This window comes from Schistocerca serialis, chromosome 2 (genome assembly GCF_023864345.2).
Source record: "Schistocerca serialis cubense isolate TAMUIC-IGC-003099 chromosome 2, iqSchSeri2.2, whole genome shotgun sequence".
Lineage (NCBI taxonomy): Eukaryota > Metazoa > Arthropoda > Insecta > Orthoptera > Acrididae > Schistocerca > Schistocerca serialis.
In genome coordinates, this window is record NC_064639.1 from 53,180,375 (window position 1) to 53,200,073 (window position 19,699).

Below are 19,699 nucleotides of genomic sequence, written 5' to 3' on the forward strand. Positions count from 1 at the left end.
TTTTTATCACTTGCTATCCAGCTTCCAGCGTAGCATAATATATCTTAATAGGCGCTCACAAAGGGCGCGCTAATGATTACTATCACTGGTTTTAAACTTTTGTCACAGCTTGTTGGGGCTTCTCCTTAAGTACCTATACTGTCCACTCGAGAGCTAAACACAGAGTCTCTCAATTAATCGAAAAAACATTAATCGAATTTTTTTTTATCATTTGCTATCCAGCTTCCAGCGTAGCATAATATATCTTAATAGGCGCTTACAACGTGCGCGCTAATGATTATTATCACTGGATTTAAACCATTGTCATAGCTTGTTGGGGCTTCTCCTTATGAACCTATACTCTCCACTCGAGAACTAAAGACAGAGTCTCTCTATTAATGGAAAAAAAAATTAATGGAACTTTTTTTTATCATTTGCTATCCAGCTTCCAGCGTAGCATAATATATCTTAATAGGCGCTTACAACGGGCGCGCTAATGATTATTATCACTGGTTTTAAACTTTTGTCATAGCTTGTTGGGGCTTCTCCTTATGTACCTATACTCTCCACTCGAGAACTAAAGACAGAGTCTCTCTATTAATGGAAAAAAATTAATGCAATTTTTTTTTATCATTTGCTATCCAGCTTCCAGCGTAGCATAATATATCTTAATAGGCGCTTACAATGGGTGCGCTAATGATTATTATCACTGGTTTTAAACTTTTGTCGTAGCTTGTTGGGGCTTCTCCTTATGTACCTATACTCTCCACTGGAGAACTAAACACAGAGTCCCTCTATTAATGGAAAAAAAATTAATGGAATTTTTTTTTATCACTTGCTATCCAGATTCCAGCGTACAATAATATATCTTAATAGGCGCTTACAACGGGCGCGCTAATGATTATTATCACTGGATTTAAACTTTTGTCGTAGCTTGTTGGGGCTTCTCCTTAAGTACCTATACTCTCCACTCGAGAACTAAAGACAGAGTCTCTCTATTAATGGAAAAAAAAATAATGGATTTTTTTTAATCATTTGCTATCCAGCTTCCAGCGTAGCATAATATATCTTAATAGGCGCCTACAACAGGTGCGCTAATCATTATTATCACTTATTTTAAACTTTTGCCGTTGCTTGTTGAGGCTTCTCCTTATGTAACTATACTCTCTACTCGAGAACTAAAGACAGAGTCTCTCCATTAATGGAATAAAAATTAATGGAATTTTTTTTTTATCATTTGCTATCCAGCTTCCAGCGTAGCATAATATATCTTAATAGGCGCTTACAACGGGCGCGCTAATGATTGTTATCACTGGTTTTAAATTTTTGTCGTAGCTTGTTGGGTCTTCTCCTAATGTACCTATACTCTCCACTCGAGAACTAAACACAGAGTCTCTCTATTAATGGAAAAAAAAATTAATGGAGTTTTTTTTTATCATTTGCTATCCAGCTTCCAGCGTAGCATAATATATCTTAATAGGCGCTAACAACGGGCGCGCTAATGATTATTATCACTGGTTTTAAACATTTGTCGTAGCTTGTTGGGGCTTCTCCTTATGTACCTATACTCTCCAATCGAGAACTAAACACAGAGTCTCTCTATTAATGGAAGAAAAAATTAATGGAATTTTCTTTTATCATTTGCTATCCAGCTTCCAGCGTTGCATAATATATCTTAATAGGTGCTCACAACGGGCGCGCTAATGGTCATTACCGCTGGTTTTAAACGTTTGTTTTAGCTTGTTGGGGCTTCTCCTTATGTACCTATACTCTCCACTTGAGAACTAAACACAGAGTCTCTCTATAAATGGAAAAAAAAGTTAATGGAATTTTTTTTTATCACTTGCTATCCAGCTTCCAGCGTAGCATAATATATCTTAATAGGCGGTTACAACAGGCGCGCTAATGATTATTATCTTTGGATTTAAACTTTTGTCGTAGCTTGTTGGGGCCTCTCCTTATGTAACTATACTCTCCACTCGAGAACTAAACACAGAGTCTCTCTATTAATGGTAAAAAAAATTAATCGAATTTTTTTTATCACTTGCTATCCAGCTTCCAGCGTAGCATAATATATCTTAATAGGCGCTTACAACGGGCGCGCTAATGATTATTATCACTGGTTTCTCAATTTTTGTCGTAGCTTGTTGGGTCTTCTCCTTATGTACCTATACTGTCCACTCGAGAGCTAAACACAGAGTCTCTCTATTAATGGTAAAAAAAATTAATCGAATTTTTTTTATCACTTGCTATCCAGCTTCCAGCGTAGCATAATATATCTTAATAGGCGCTTACAACGGGCGCGCTAATGATTATTATCACTGGTTTTCAATTTTTGTCGTAGCTTGTTGGGTCTTCTCCTTATGTACCTATACTGTCCACTCGAGAGCTAAACACAGAGTCTCTCTATTAATGGAAAAGGAAATTAATGGAATTTTTTTTTATCACTTGCTAGCCAGCTTCCAGCGTAGCATATTATATCTTAATAGGCGCTTACAACGGGCGCGCTAATGATTATTATCACTGGATTTAAACTTTGGTCGTAGCTTGTTGGGGCTTCTCCTTATGTACCTATACCCACCACTCGAGAACTGAAGACAGAGTCTCTCCATTAATGGAATAAAAATTAATGGAATTTTTTTTTTATCATTTGCTATCCAGCTTCCAGAGTAGCATAATATATCTTAATAGGCGCTTACAACGTGGGCGCTAATGATTATTATCACTGGATTTAAACTTTTGTCATAGCTTGTTGGGGTTTCTCCTTCTGTACCTATACTCTCCACTCGAGAACTAAAGACAGAGTCTCTCTATTAATGGAAAAAAAATTAATGGAACTTTTTTTTATCATTTGCTATCCAGCTTCCATCGTAGCATAATATATCTTAATAGGCGCTTACAACGGGCGCGCTAATGATTATTATCACTGGTTTTAAACTTTTGTCATAGCTTGTTGGGGCTTCTCCTTATGTACGTATACTCTCCACTCGAGAACTAAAGACAGAGTCTCTCTGTTAATGGAAAAAAAAATTAATGGAATTTTTTTTTATCATTTCCTATCCAGCTTCCAGCGTAGCATAATATATCTTAATAGGCACTTACAACGGGTGCGCTAATGACTATTATCACTGGTTTTAAACTTTTGTTGTAGCTTGTTGGGGCTTCTCCTTATGTACCTATACTCTCCACTCGAGAACTAAACACAGAGTCCCTCTATTAATGGAAAAAAATATTAATGGAATTTTTTTTATCACTTGCTATCCAGATTCCAGCGTACAATAATATATCTTAATAGGCGCTTACAACGGGCGCGCTAATGATTATTATCACTGGATTTAAACTTTTGTCGTAGCTTGTTGGGGCTTCTCCTTATGTACCTATACTCTCCACTCGAGAACTAAAGACAGAGTCTCTCCATTAATGGAATAAAAATTAATAGAATTTTTTTTTTATCATTTGCTGACCAGCTTCCAGCGTAGCATAATATATCTTAATAGGCGCTTACAACGGGCGCGATAATGATTATTATCACTGGTTTTAAATGTTTGCCATAGCTTGTTGGGTCTTCTCCTTATGTACCTATACTGTCCACTCGAGAGCTAAACACGGAGTCTCTCTATTAATGGAAAAAAAATTAATCGAATTTTTTTTTATCATTTGCTATCCAGCTTCCAACGTAGCATAATATATCTTAACAGGCGCTTAAAACGGGCGCGCTAATGATTATTATCACTGGTTTTAAACTTTTGTCGTAGCATGTTTGGGCTTCTCCTTATGTACCTATACTCTCCACTCGAGAACTAAAGACAGAGTCTCTCTATTAATGGAAAAAAAAATAATGGATTTTTTTTAATCATTTGCTATCCAGCTTCCAGCGTAGCATAATATATCTTAATAGGCGCCTACAACGGGTGCGCTAATCATTATTGTCACTTATTTTAAACTTTTGCCGTAGCTTGTTGGGGCTTCTCCTTATGTACCTATACTCTCCACTCGAGAACTAAACACAGAGTCTCTCTATTAATGGAAAAAAAAAATTAATGGAATTTTTTTTATCACTTGCTATCCAGCTTCCAGCGTAGCATAATATATCTTAATAGGCGCTTACAACGGGCGCGCTAAAGATTATTATCACTGGATTTAAACTTTTGTCGTAGCTTGTTGGGGCTTCTCCTTATGTACCTATACTCTCCACTCGAGAACTAAAGACAGAGTCTCGCCATTAATGGAGTAAAAATTAATGGAATTTTTTTTTTTATCATTTGCTATCCAGCTTCCGGCATAGCATAATATATCTTAATAGGCGCTTAAAACGGGCGCGCTAATGATTATTATCACTGGTTTTAAACTTTTGTCGTAGCTTGTTTGGGCTTCTCCTTATGTACCTATGCTCTCCACTCGAGAACTAAAGACAGAGTCTCTCTATTAATGGAAAAAAAAAATTAATGGAATTTTTTTTTATCACTTGCTATCCAGCTTCCAGCGTAGCATAATATATCTTAATAGGCGCTTACAACGGGCGCGCTAATGATTATTATCACTGGATTTAAACTTTTGTCGTAGCTTGTTGGGGCTTCTCCTTATGTACCTATACTGTCCACTCGAGAGCTAAACACAGAGTCTCTCTATTAATGGAATAAAAATTAATCGAATTTTTTTTTATCATTTGCCTTCCAGCTTCCAGCGTAGCATGTTGTTGTTGTTGTTGTGGTCTTCAGTCCTGAGACTGGTTTGATGCAGCTCTCCATGCTACTCTATCCTGTGCAAGCTTTTTCATCTCCCAGTACCTACTGCAACCTACATCCTTCTGAATCTGCTTAGTGTATTCATCTCTTGGTCTCCCTCTACGATTTTTACCATCCACACTGCCCTCCAATACTAAATTTGTGATCCCTTGATGCCTCAGAACATGTCCTACCAACCAATCCCTTCTTCTGGTCAAGTTGTGCCACAAACTTCTCTTCTCCCCAATCCTATTCAATACTTCCTCATTAGTTATGTGATCTACCCATCTAATCTTCAGCATTCTTCTGTAGCACCACATTTCGAAAGCTTCTATTCTCTTCTTGTCCAAACTATTTATCGTCCATGTTTCACTTCCGTACATGGCTACACTCCATACGAATACTTTCAGAAATGACTTCCTGACACTTAAATCAATACTGGATGTTAACAAATTTCCCTTCTTCAGAAACGCTTTCCTTGCCATTGCCAGTCTACATTTTATATCCTCTCTACTTCGACCATCATCAGTTATTTTGCTCCCCAAATAGCAAAACTCCTTTACTACTTTAAGTGCCTCATTTCCTAATCTAATTCCCTCAGCATCACCCGACTTAATTTGACTACATTCCATTATGCTTGTTTTGCTTTTGTTGATGTTCATCTTATATCCTCCTTTCAAGACACTGTCCATTCCATTCAACTGCTCTTCCAAGTCCTTTGCTGTCTGTGACAGAATTACAATGTCATCGGCGAACCTCAAAGTTTTTATTTCTTCTCCATGAATTTTAATACCTACTCCGAATTTTTCTTTTGTTTCCTTTACTGCTTGCTCAATATACAGATTGAGCAACATCGGGGAGAGGCTACAACCCTGTCTTACTCCCTTCCCAACCACTGCTTCACTTTCGTGCCCCTCGACTCTTATAACTGCCATCTGGTTTCTGTACAAATTGTAAATAGCCTTTCGCTCCCTGTATTTTACCCCTGCCACCTTTAGAATTTGAAAGAGAGTATTCCAGTCAACATTGTCAAAAGCTTTCTCTAAGTCTACAAATGCTAGAAACGTAGGTTTGCCTTTCCTTGATCTTTCTTCTAAGATAAGTCGTAAGGTCAGTATTGCCTCACGTGTTCCAGTGTTTCTACGGAATCCAAACTGATCTTCCCCGAGGTTGGCTCCTACTAGTTTTTCCATTCGTCTGTAAAGAATTCGCGTTAGTATTTTGCAGCTGTGACTTATTAAGCTGATAGTTCGGTAATTTACACATCTGTCAACACCTCCTTTCTTTGGGATTGGAATTATTATATTCTTCTTGAAGTCTGAGGGTATTTCGCGTGTTTCATACATCTTGCTCACCAGATGGTAGAGTTTTGTCAGGACTGGCTCTCCCACGGCCGTCAGTAGTTCCAATGGAATATTGTCTACTCCGGGGGCCTTGTTTCCACTCAGGTCTTTCAGTGCTCTGTCAAACTCTTCACGCAGTATCATATCTCCCATTTCATCTTCATCTACATCCTCTTCCATTTCCATAATATTGTCCTCAAGTACATCGCCCTTGTATAGACCCTCTATATACTCCTTCCACCTTTCTGCTTTCCCTTCATAGCTTAGAACTGGGTTTCCATCTGAGCTCTTGATATTCATACAAGTCGTTCTCTTATCTCCAAAGGTCTCTTTAATTTTCCTGTAGGCGGTATCTATCTTACCCCTAGTGAGATAGGCCTCTACATCCTTACATTTGTCCTCTAGCCATCCCTGTTTAGCCATTTTGCACTTCCTGTCGATCTCATTTTTGAGACGTTTGTATTCCTTTTTGCCTGTTTCACTTACTGCATTTTTATATTTTCTCCTTTCATCAATTAAATTCAATATTTCTTCTGTTTCCCAAGGATTTCTACTAGCCCTCGTCTTTTTACCTACTTGATCCTCTGCTGCCTTCACTACTTCATCCCTCAAAGCTACCCATTCTTCTTCTACTGTATTTATTTCCCATATTCTTGTGAATTGCTCCCTTATGCTCTCCCTGAATCTCTGTACAACCTCTGGTTCTTTGAGTTTATTCAGGTCCCATCTCCTTAAATTCCCACCTTTTTGCAGTTTCTTCAGTTTTAATCTACAGGTCATAACCAATAGATTGTGGTCAGAGTCCACATCTGCCCCTGGAAATGTCTTACAATTTAAAACCTGGTTCCTAAATCTCTGTCTTACCATTATATAATCTATCTGATACCTTTTAATATCTCCAGGGTTCTTCCATGTATACAACCTTCTTTCATGATTCTTAAACCAAGTGTTAGTTATGATTATGTTGTGCTCTGTGCAAAATTCGACCAGGCGGCTTCCTCTTTCATTTCTGTCCCCCAATCCATATTCACCTACTATGTTTCCTTCTCTCCCTTTTCCTACACTCGAATTCCAGTCACCCATGACTATTAAATTTTCGTCTCCCTTCAAAATCTGAATAATTTCTTTTATTTCATCATACATTTCTTCAATTTCTTCGTCATCTGCAGAGCTAGTTGGCATGTAAACTTGTACTACTGTAGTAGGTGTGGGCTTCGTATCTATCTTGGCCACAATAATGCGTTCACTATGCTGTTTGTGGTAGCTTACTCGCATTCCTATTTTCCTATTCATTATTAAACCTACTCCTGCATTACCCCTATTTGATTTTGTGTTTATAACCCTGTAGTCACCTGACCAGAAGTCTTGTTCCTCCTGCCACCGAACTTCACTAATTCCCACTATATCTAACTTCAACCCATCCATTTCCCTTTTTAAATTTTCTAACCTAACTGCCCGATTAAGGGATCTGACATTCCACGCTCCGATCCGTAGAACGCCAGTTTTCTTTCTCCTGATAACGACATCCTCTTGAGTAGTCCTAGCCCGGAGATCCGAATGGGGGACTATTTTACCTCCCGAATATTTTACCCAAGAGGACGCCATCATCATGTAATCATACAGTAAAGCTGCATGCCCTCGGGAAAAATTACGGCTGTAGTTTCCCCTTGCTTTCAGCCGTTCGCAGTACCAGCACAGCAAGGCCGTTTTGGTTATTGTTACAAGGCCAGATCAGTCAATCATCCAGACTGTTGCCCTTGCAACTACTGAAAAGGCTGTTGCCCCTCTTCAGGAACCACACGTTTGTCTGGCCTCTCAACAGATACCCCTCCGTTGTGGTTGCACCTACGGTACGGCTATCTGTATCGCTGACGCACGCAAGCCTCCCCACCAACGGCAAGGACCATGGTTCATGGGGGGGGGGGGGCAGCGTAGCATAATATATCTTAATAGGCGCTTACAACGGGCGCGCTAATGATTATTATCACTGGTTTTAAACTTTTGTTATGGCTTGTTGGGGCTTCTCCTTATGTACCTATACTCTCTCCACTCGAGAACTAAAGACAGAGTCTCTCCATTAATGGAATAAAAACTAATGGATTTTTTTTTTTTTTTAACATTTGCTATCCAGCTTCCAGCGTAGCATAATATATCTTAATAGGCGCTTACAACGGGCGCGCTAATGATTATTATCACTGGTTTTAAACTTTTGTCATAGCTTGTTGGGGCTTCTCCTTATGTACCTATACTCTCCACTCGAGAACTAAAGACAGAGTCTCTCTATTAATGGAAAAAAAAATTAATGGAATTTTTTTTTATCACTTGCTAGCCAGCTTCCAGCGTAGCATAATATATCTTAATAGGCGCTTACAACGGGCGCGCTAATGATTATTATCACTGGATTTAAACTTTTGTCGTAGCTTGTTGGGGCTTCTCCTTATGTACCTATACTCTCCACTCGAGAACTAAACACAGAGTCCTCCATTAATGGAATAAAAATTAATGGAATTTTTTTTTTATCATTTGCTATCCAGCTTCAAGCGTAGCATAATATATCTTAATAGGCGCTTACAACGGGCGCGCTAATAATTATTATCACTGGTTTTAAACTTTAGTCATAGCTTGTTGGGGCTTCTCCTTATGTACCTATACTCTCCACTCGAGAACTAAAGACAGAGTCTCTCCATTAAAGGAATAAAAATTAATGGAATTTTTTTTTTATCATTTGCTATCCAGCATCCAGCGTAGCATAATATATCTTAATAGGCGCTTACAACGGGCGAGCTAATGATTATTATCACTGGTTATAAACTTTTGTCATAGCTTGTTGGGGCTTCTCCTTATGTACCTATACTCTCCACTCGAGAACTAAAGACAGAGTCTCTCTATTAATGGAAAAAAAAATTAATGGAATTTTTTTTTTTCAATTGCTAGCCAGCTTCCAGCGTAGCATAATATATCTTAATAGGCGCTTACAACGGGCGCGCTAATGATTATTATCACTGGTTTTAAACTTTTGTCATAGCTTGTTGGGGCTTCTCCTTATGTACCTATACTCTCCACTCGAGAACTAAAGACAGAGTCTCTCTATTAATGGAAAAAAAAAATTAATGGAATTTTTTTTTATCACTTGCTAGCCAGCTTCCAGCGTAGCATAATATATCTTAATAGGCGCTTACAACGGGCGCGCTAATGATTATTATCACTGGATTTAAACTTTTGTCGTAGCTTGTTGGGGCTTCTCCTTATGTACCTATACTCTCCACTCGAGAACTAAACACAGAGTCCTCCATTAATGGAATAAAAATTAATGAAATTTTTTTTTTATCACTTGCTATCCAGCTTCAAGCGTAGCATAATATATCTTAATAGGCGCTTACAACGGGCGCGCTAATGATTATTATCACTGGTTTTAAACTTTTGTCATAGCTTGTTGGGGCTTCTCCTTATGTACCTATACTCTCCACTCGAGAAATAAAGACAGTGTCTCTCTATTAATGGAAAAAAAAATTAATGGAATTTTTTTTTATCAATTGCTAGCCAGCTTCCAGAGTAGCATAATATATCTTAAAAGGCGCTTACAACGGGCGCGCTAAAGATTATTATCACTGGATTTAAACTTTTGTCGTAGCTTGTTGGGGCTTCTCCTTATGTACCTATACTCTCCACTCGAGAACTAAAGACAGAGTCTCTCCATTAATGGAATAAAAATTAATGGAACTTTTTTTATCATTTGCTATCCAGCTTCCAGCGTAGCATAATATATCTTAATAGGCGGTTACAACGGGCGCGCTAATGATTATTATCACTGGTTTTAAACTTTTGTCATAGCTTGTTGGGGCTTCTCCTTATGTACCTATACTCTCCACCCGAAAACTAAAGACAGAGTCTCTCTATTAATGGAAAAAAAAATTAATGGAATTTTTTTTTTATCACTTGCTAGCCAGCTTCCAGCGTAGCATAATATATCTTAATAGGCGCTTACAATGGGCGCGCTAATGATTATTATCACTGGTTTTAAACTTTTGTCATAGCTTGTTGGGGCTTCTCCTTATGTACCTATACTCTCCACTCGAGAACTAAACACAGAGTCTCTCTATTAATGGTAAAAAAAATTATCGAATTTTTTTTATCATTTGCTATCCAGCTTCCAGCGTAGCATAATATATCTTAATAGGCGCTTACAGCGGGTGCGCTAATGATTATTATCATTGGATTTAAACTTTTGTCGTAGCTTGTTTTGGATTCTCCTTATGTACCTATACTCTCCACTCGAGAACTAAAGACAGAGTCTCTCCATTAATGGAATAAAAATTAATGGAATTTTTTTTTATCATTTGCTATCCAGCTTCCAGCGTAGCATAATATATCTTAATAGGCGCTTACAACGGGCGCGCTAATGATTATTATCACTGGTTTTGAAATTTTGTCATAGCTTGTTGGGGCTTCTCCTTATGTACCTATACTCTCCACTCGAGAACTAAAGACGGAGTCTCTCTATTAATGGAAAAAAAATTAATGGAATTTTTTTTTATCATTTGCTATACAGCTTCCAACGTAGCATAATATATCTTAATAGGCGCTTAAAACGGGCGCGCTAATGATTATTATCACTGGTTTTAAACTTTTGTCGTAGCTTGTTTGGGCTTCTCCTTATGTACCTATACTCTCCACTCGAGAACTAAAGACAGAGTCTCTCTTGTAATGGAAAAAAAAAATGGATTTTTTTTTATCATTTGCTATCCAGCTTCCAGCGTAGCATAATATATCTTAATAGGCGCCTACAACGGGTGCGCTAATCATTATCATCACTTATTTTAAACTTTTGCCGTAGCTTGTTGAGGCTTCTCCTTATGTAACTATACTCTCTACTCGAGAACTAAAGACAGAGTCTCTCTATTAATGGAAAAAAAAATTAATGGAATTTTTTTCTATCATTTGCTATCCAGCTACCAGCGTAGCATAATATATCTTAATAGGCGCTTACATTGGGCGCGCTAATACTTATTATCACTGGTTTTAAACGTTTGTCGTAGCTTGTTGGGCCTTCTCCATATGTACCTATACTCTCCACTTGAGAACTAAACACAGAGTCTCTCTATTAATGGAAAAAAAATTAATGGAATTTTTGTTTATCATTTGCTATCCAGCCTCCAGCGTAGCATAATATATCTTAATAGGCGAATACAATGGGCGCGCTAATGATTATTATCACTGGTTTTAAACTTTTGTCGTAGCTTGTTGGGGCTTCTCCTTATGTACCTATACTCTCCACTCGAGAACTAAAGACAGAGTCTCTCTATTAATGGAAAAAAAAATTAATGGAATCTTTTTTTTATCATTTGCTATCCAGCTTCCAGCGTAGCATAATATATCTTAATAGGCGCTCACAACGGGCGCGCTAATGATTATTATCACTGGTTTTAAACTTTTGTCGTAGCTTGTTGGGGTTTCTCCTTATGTACCTATACTCTCCACTCGTGAACTAAAGACAGAGTCTCTCTATTAATGGAAAAAAAAATTAATGGAATTTTTTTTTATCATTTGCTATCCAGCTTCCAGCGTAGCATAATATAACTTAATAGGCATTTACAACGGGCGCGCTAATGACTATTATCACTGGATTTAAACTTTTGTCGTAGCTTGTTGGGGCTTCTCCTTATGTACCTATACTCTCCACTCGAGAACTAAACACAGAGTCTCTCTATTAATGGAAAAAAAAATTAATGGAATTTTTTTTTATCATTTGGTATCTAGCTTCCAGCGTAGCATAATATATCTTAATAGGCGCTTACAACGGGCGCGCTAATGATTATTATCATGGGTTTTAAACTTTTGTCGTAGCTTGTTGGGGCTTCTCCTTATGTACCTATACTCTCCACTCTATTAATGGAAAATAAAAATTAATGGATTTTTTTTTTATCATTTGCTATCCAGCTTCCAGCGTAGCATAATATATCTTAATAGGCGCTTACAACGGGCGCGCTAATGATTATTATCACTGGTTTTAAACTTTTGTCGTAGCTTGTTGGGGTTTCACCTTATGTACCTATACTCTCCACTCGAGAACTAAAGACAGAGTCTCTCTATTAATGGAAACAAAAATTAATGGAATTTTTTTTTATCATTTGCTATCCAGCTTCCAGCGTAGCATTATATAACTTAATAGGCGCTTACAACGGGCGCGCTAATGATTATTATCACTGGATTTAAACTTTTGTCGCAGCTTGTTGGGGCTTCTCCTTATGTACCTATACTCTCCACTCGAGAACTAAACACAGAGTCTCTCTATTAATGGAAAAAAAAATTAATGAAATTTTTTTTTAACATTTGCTATCCAGCTTCCAGCCTAGCATAATATATCTTAATAGGCGCTTACAACGGGCGCGCTAATGATTATTATCACTGGTTTTAAACTTTTGTCGTAGCTTGTTGGGGCTTCTCCTTATGTACCTATACTCTCCACTCGAGAACTAAAGACAGAGTCTCTCTATTAATGGAAAAAGAAAATTAATGGAATTTTTTTTTTATCATTTGCTATCCAGCTTCCAGCGTAGCATAATATATCTTAATAGGCGCTTACAACGGGCGCGCTAATGATTATTATCACTGGTTTTAAACTTTTGTCGTAGCTTGTTGGGGATTCTCCTTATGTACCTATACTCTCCACTCGAGAACTAAAGACAGAGTCTCTCTATTAATGGAAAAAAAAATTAATTGAATTTTTTTTTATCATTTGCTATCCAGCTTCCAGCGTAGCATAATATAACTTAATAGGCACTTACAACGGGCGCGCTAATGATTATTATCACTGGATTTAAACTTTTGTCGTAGCTTGTTGGGGCTTCTCCTTATGTACCTATACTCTCCACTCGAGAACTAAACACAGAGTCTCTCTATTAATGGAGAAAAAAATTAATGGAATTTTTTTTTATCATTTGGTATCTAGCTTCCAGCGTAGCATAATAAATCTTAATAGGCGCTTACAACGGGAGCGCTAATGATTATTATCACTGGTTTTAAACTTTTGTCGTAGCTTGTTGGGGCTTCTCCTTATGTACCTATACTCTCCGCTCGAGAACTAAAGACAGGGTCTCTCTATTAATGGAAAATAAAAAGTAATGGAATTTTTTTTTATCATTTGCTATCCAGCTTCCAGCGTAGCATAAGATATCTTAATAGGCGCTTACAACGGGCGCGCTAATGATTATTATCACTGGTTTTAAACTTTTGTCGTAGCTTGTTGGGGTTTCTCCTTATGTACCTATACTCTCCACTCGAGAACTAAAGACAGAGTCTCTCTATTAATGGAAACAAAAATTAATGGAATTTTTTTTTAACATTTGCTATCCAACTTCCAGCATAGCATAATATAACTTAATAGGCGCTTACAACGGGCGCGCTAATGATTATTATCACTGGATTTAAACTTTTGTCGTAGCTTGTTAGGGCTTCTCCTTATGTACCTATACTCTCCACTCGAGAACTAAACACAGAGACTCTCTATTAATGGAAAAAAAATTAATGGAATTTTTTTTTATCATTTGGTATCCAGCTTCCAGCGTAGCATAATATATCTTAATAGGCGCTTACAACGGGCGCGCTAATCATTATTATCACTGGATTTAAACGTTTGTCGTAGCTTGTTCTGGCTTCTCCATATGTACCTATACTCTCCACTCGAGAACTAAAGACAGAGTCTCTCCATTAATAGAATAAAAATTAATGGAATTTGTTTTTATCATTTGCTATCCAGCTTCCAGCGTAGCGTAATATATCTTAATAGGCGCGTACAATGGGCGCGCTAATGATTATTATCACTGGTTTTAAACTTTTGTCGTAGCTTGTTGGGGCTTCTCCTTATGTACCTATACTCTCCACTCGAGAACTAAAGACAGAGTCTCTCTATTAATGGAAAAAAAATTAATGGAATTTTTTTTTATCATTTGCTATCCAGCTTCCAGCGTAGCATAATATATCTTAATAGGCGCTTACAACGGGCGCGCTAATGATTATTATCACTGGTTTTAAACTTTTGTCGTAGCTTGTTGGGGCTTCTGCTTATGTACCTATACTCTCCACTTGGGAACTAAAGACAGAGTCTCTCTATTAATGGAAAAAAAAATTAATGGAATTTTTGTTTATCATTTGCTATCCAGCTTCCAGCGTAGCATAATATATCTTAATAGGCGCTTACAACGGGCGCGCTAATGATTATTATCACTGGTTTTAAACTTTTGTCGTAGCTTGTTGGCGCTTCTCCTTATGTACCTATACTCTCCACTCGAGAACTAAACACAGAGTCTCTCCACTAATGGAACAAAAATTAATGGAATTTTTTTTTATCATTTGCTATCCAGCTTCCAGCGTAGCATAATATATCTTAATAGGCGCTTACAACGGGCGCGCTAATGATTATTATCACTGGTTTTAAACTTTTGTCGTAGCTTGTTGGGGCTTCTCCTTATGTACCTATACTCTCCACTCGAGAACTAAAGACAGAGTCTCTCTATTAATGGAAAAAAAAATTAATGGAATTTTTTTTTCATCATTTGCTATCCAGCTTCCAGCGTAGCATAATATATCTTAATAGGCGCTTACAACGGGCGCGCTAATGATTATTATCACTGGTTTTAAACTTTTGTCGTAGCTTGTTGGGGATTCTCCTTATGTACCTATACTCTCCACTCGAGAACTAAAGACAGAGTCTCTCTATTAATGGAAAAAAAAATTAATGGAATTTCTTTTTATCATTTGCTATCCAGCTTCCAGCGTAGCATAATATAACTTAATAGGCACTTACAACGGGCGCGCTAATGATTATTATCACTGGATTTAAACTTTTGTCGTAGCTTGTTGGGGCTTCTCCTTATGTACCTGTACTCTCCACTCGAGAACTAAACACAGAGTCTCCCTATTAATGGAAAACAAAATTAATGGAATTTTTTTTTTATCATTTGGTATCTAGCTTCCAGCGTAGCATAATACATCTTAATAGGCGCTTACAACGGGAGCGCTAATGATTATTATCACTGGTTTTAAACTTTTGTCGTAGCTTGTTGGGGCTTCTCCTTATGTACCTATATTCTCCGCTCGAGAACTAAAGACAGGGTCTCTCTATAAATGGAAAATAAAAATTAATGGAATTTTTTTTTTATCATTTGCTATCCAGCTTCCAGCGTAGCATAAGATATCTTAATAGGCGCTTACAACGGGCGCGCTAATGATTATTATCACTGGTTTTAAACTTTTGTCGTAGCTTGTTGGGGTTTCTCCTTATGTACCTATACTCTCCACTCGAGAACTAAAGACAGAGTCTCTCTATTAATGGAAACAAAAATTAATGGAATTTTTTTTAACATTTGCTATCCAGCTTCCAGCATAGCATAATATAACTTAATAGGCGCTTACAACGGGCGCGCTAATGATTATTATCACTGGATTTAAACTTTTGTCGTAGCTTGTTAGGGCTTCTCCTTATGTACCTATACTCTCCACTCGAGAACTAAAGACAGAGTCTCTCCATTAATAGAATAAAAATTAATGGAATTTGTTTTTATCATTTGCTATCCAGCTTCCAGCGTAGCATAATATATCTTAATAGGCGCTTACAACGGGCGCGCTAATGATTATTATCACTGGATTTAAATTTTTGTCGTAGCTTGTTGGGGCTTCTCCTTATGTACCCATACTCTCCACTCGAGAACTAAACACAGAGTCCCTCTATTAATGGCGAAAAAAATTAATCGAATTTTTTTTTATCACTAGCTCTCCAGCTTCCAGCGTAGCATAATATATCTTAATAGGCGCTTACAACGGGCGCGCTAATGATTATTATCACTGGTTTTAAACTTTTGTCGTAGCTTGTTGGGGCTTCTCCTTATGTACCTATACTCTCCACTCGAGAACTAAAGACAGAGTCTCTCTACTAATGGAAAAAAAATTAATGGAATTTTTTTTTATCATTTGCTATCCAGCTTCCAGCGTAGCATAATATATCTTAATAGGCGCTTACAACGGGCGCGCTAATGATTATTATCACTGGTTTTAAACTTTTGTCGTAGCTTGTTGGGGCTTCTGCTTATGTACCTATACTCTCCACTTGGGAACTAAAGACAGAGTCTCTCTATTAATGGAAAAAAAAATTAATGGAATTTTTGTTTATCATTTGCTATCCAGCTTCCAGCGTAGCATAATATATCTTAATAGGCGCTTACAACGGGCGCGCTAATGATTATTATCACTGGTTTTAAACTTTTGTTGTAGCTTGTTGGCGCTTCTCCTTATGTACCTATACTCTCCACTCGAGAACTAAAGACAGAGACTCTCCACTAATGGAATAAAAATTAATGGAATTTTTTTTTATCATTTGCTATCCAGCTTCCAGCGTAGCATAATATATCTTAATAGGCGCTTACAACGGGCGCGCTAATGATTATTATCACTGCTTTTAAATTTTTGTCGTAGCTTGTTGGGTCTTCTCCTTATGTACCTATACTCTCCACTCGAGAACTAAACACAGAGTCCCTCTATTAATGGTGAAAAAAATTAATCGAATTTTTTTTTATCACTAGCTCTCCAGCTTCCAGCGTAGCATAATATATCTTAACAGGCGCTTACAACGGGCGCGCTAATGATTATTATCACTGGTTTTAAACTTTTGTCGTAGCTTGTTGGGGCTTCTCCTTATGTACCCATACTCTCCACTCGAGAACTAAAGACAGAGTCTCTCTATTAATGGAAAAAAAATTAATGGAATTTTCTTTTATCATTTGCTAGCCAGCTTCCAGTGTAGCATAATATATCTTAATAGGCGCTTACAACGGGCGCGCTAATGATCGTAATCACTTGTTTTAATCGTTTGTTTTAGCTTGTTGGGGCTTCTCCTTATGTACCTATACTCTCCACTTGAGAAGTAAACACAGAGTCTCTCTATTAATGGAAAAAAAATTAATGGAATTTTTTTTTATCATTTGCTATCCAGCTTCCAGCGTAGCATAATATATCTTAATAGGCGCTTACAACGGGCGCGCTAATGATAATTATCACTGGTTTTAAACTTTTGTCGTAGCTTGTTGGGGCTTCTCCTTATGTACCTATACTCTCCACTCGAGAACTAAAGACAGAGTCTCTCTATTAATGGAAAAAAAAAATTAATGGAATTTTTTTTTCATCATTTGCTATCCAGCTTCCAGCGTAGCATAATATATCTTAATAGGCGCTTACAACAGGCGCGCTAATGATTATTATCACTGGTTTTAAACTTTTGTCGTAGCTTGTTGGGGATTCTCCTTATGTACCTATACTCTCCACTCGAGAACTAAAGACAGAGTCTCTCTATTAATGGAAAAAAAAATTAATGGAATTTTTTTTTATCATTTGCTATCCAGCTTCCAGCATAGCATAATATAACATAATAGGCACTTACAACGGGCGCGCTAATGATTATTATCACTGGATTTAAACTTTTGTCGTAGCTTGTTGGGGCTTCTTCTTATGTACCTGTACTCTCCACTCGAGAACTAAACACAGAGTCTCTCTATTAATGGAAAAAAAATTAATGGAATTTTTTTTTGTCATTTGGTATCTAGCTTCCAGCGTAGCATAATACATCTTAATAGGCGCTTACAACGGGAGCGCTAATGATTATTATCACTGGTTTTAAACTTTTGTCGTAGCTTGTTGGGGCTTCTCCTTATGTACCTATACTCTCCGCTCGAGAACTAAAGACAGGGTCTCTCTATTAATGGAAAATAAAAATTAATGGAATTTTTTTTTATCATTTGCTATCCAGCTTCCAGCGTAGCATAATATATCTTAATAGGCGCTTACAACGGGCGCGCTAATGATTATTATCACTGGATTTAAATTTTTGTCGTAGCTTGTTGGGGCTTCTGCTTATGTACCTATACTCTCCACTCGAGAACTAAACACAGAGTCCCTCTATTAATGGTGAAAAAAATTAATCGAATTTTTTTTTATCACTAGCTCTCCAGCTTCCAGCGTAGCATAATATATCTTAACAGGCGCTTACAACGGGCGCGCTAATGATTATTATCACTGGTTTTAAACTTTTGTCGTAGCTTGTTGGGGCTTCTCCTTATGTACCCATACTCTCCACTCGAGAACTAAAGACAGAGTCTCTCTATTAATGGAAAAAAAATTAATGGAACTTTCTTTTATCATTTGCTAGCCAGCTTCCAGTGTAGCATAATATATCTTAATAGGCGCTTACAACGGGCGCGCTAATGATCATAATCACTTGTTTTAATCGTTTGTTTTAGCTTGTTGGGGCTTCTCCTTATGTACCTATACTCTCCACTTGAGAAGTAAACACAGAGTCTCTCTATTAATGGAAAAAAATTAATGGAATTTTTTTTTATCATTTGCTATCCAGCTTCCAGCGTAGCATAATATATCTTAATAGGCGCTTACAACGGGCGCGCTAATGATTATTATCACTGGTTTTAAACGTTTGTCGTAGCTCGTTGGGGCTTCTCCTTATGTACCTATACTCTCCACTCGAGAACTAAAGACAGAGTCTCTCTATTAATGGAAAAAAAAAATTAATGGAATTTTTTTTTCATCATTTGCTATCCAGCTTCCAGCGTAGCATAATATATCTTAATAGGCGCTTACAACAGGCGCGCTAATGATTATTATCACTGGTTTTAAACTTTTGTCGTAGCTTGTTGGGGATTCTCCTTATGTACCTATACTCTCCACTCGAGAACTAAAGACAGAGTCTCCCTATTAATGGAAAAAAAAATTAATGGAATTTTTTTTTATCATTTGCTATCCAGCTTCCAGCGTAGCATAATATAACTTAATAGGCACTTACAACGGGCGCGCTAATGATTATTATCACTGGATTTAAACTTTTGTCGTAGCTTGTTGGGGCTTCTCCTTATGTACCTGTACTCTCCACTCGAGAACTAAACACAGAGTCTCTCTATTAATGGAAAAAAAAATTAATGGAATTTTTTTTTATCATTTGGTATCTAGCTTCCAGCGTAGCATAATACATCTTAATAGGCGCTTAAAACGGGAGCGCTAATGATTATTAACACTGGTTTTAAACTTTTGTCGTAGCTTGTTTTGGCTTCTCCTTATGTACCTATACTCTCCGCTCGAGAACTAAAGACAGGGTCTCTCTATTAATGGAAAATAAAAATTAATGGAATTTTTTTTTATCATTTGCTATCCAGCTTCCAGCGTAGCATAAGATATCTTAATAGGCGCTTACAACGGGCGCGCTAATGATTATTATCACTGGTTTTAAACTTTTGTCGTAGCTTGTTGGGGTTTCTCCTTATGTACCTATACTCTCCACTCGAGAACTAAAGACAGAGTCTCTCTATTAATGGAAACAAAAATTAATGGAATTTTTTTTTAACATTTGCTATCCAGCTTCCAGCATAGCATAATATAACTTAATAGGCGCTTACAACGGGCGCGCTAATGATTATTATCACTGGATTTAAACTTTTGTCGTAGCTTGTTAGGGCTTCTCCTTATGTACCTATACTCTCCACTCGAGAACTAAAGACAGAGTCTCTCCATTAATAGAATAAAAATTAATGGAATTTGTTTTTATCATTTGCTATCCAGCTTCCAGCGTAGCATAATATATCTTAATAGGCGCTTACAACG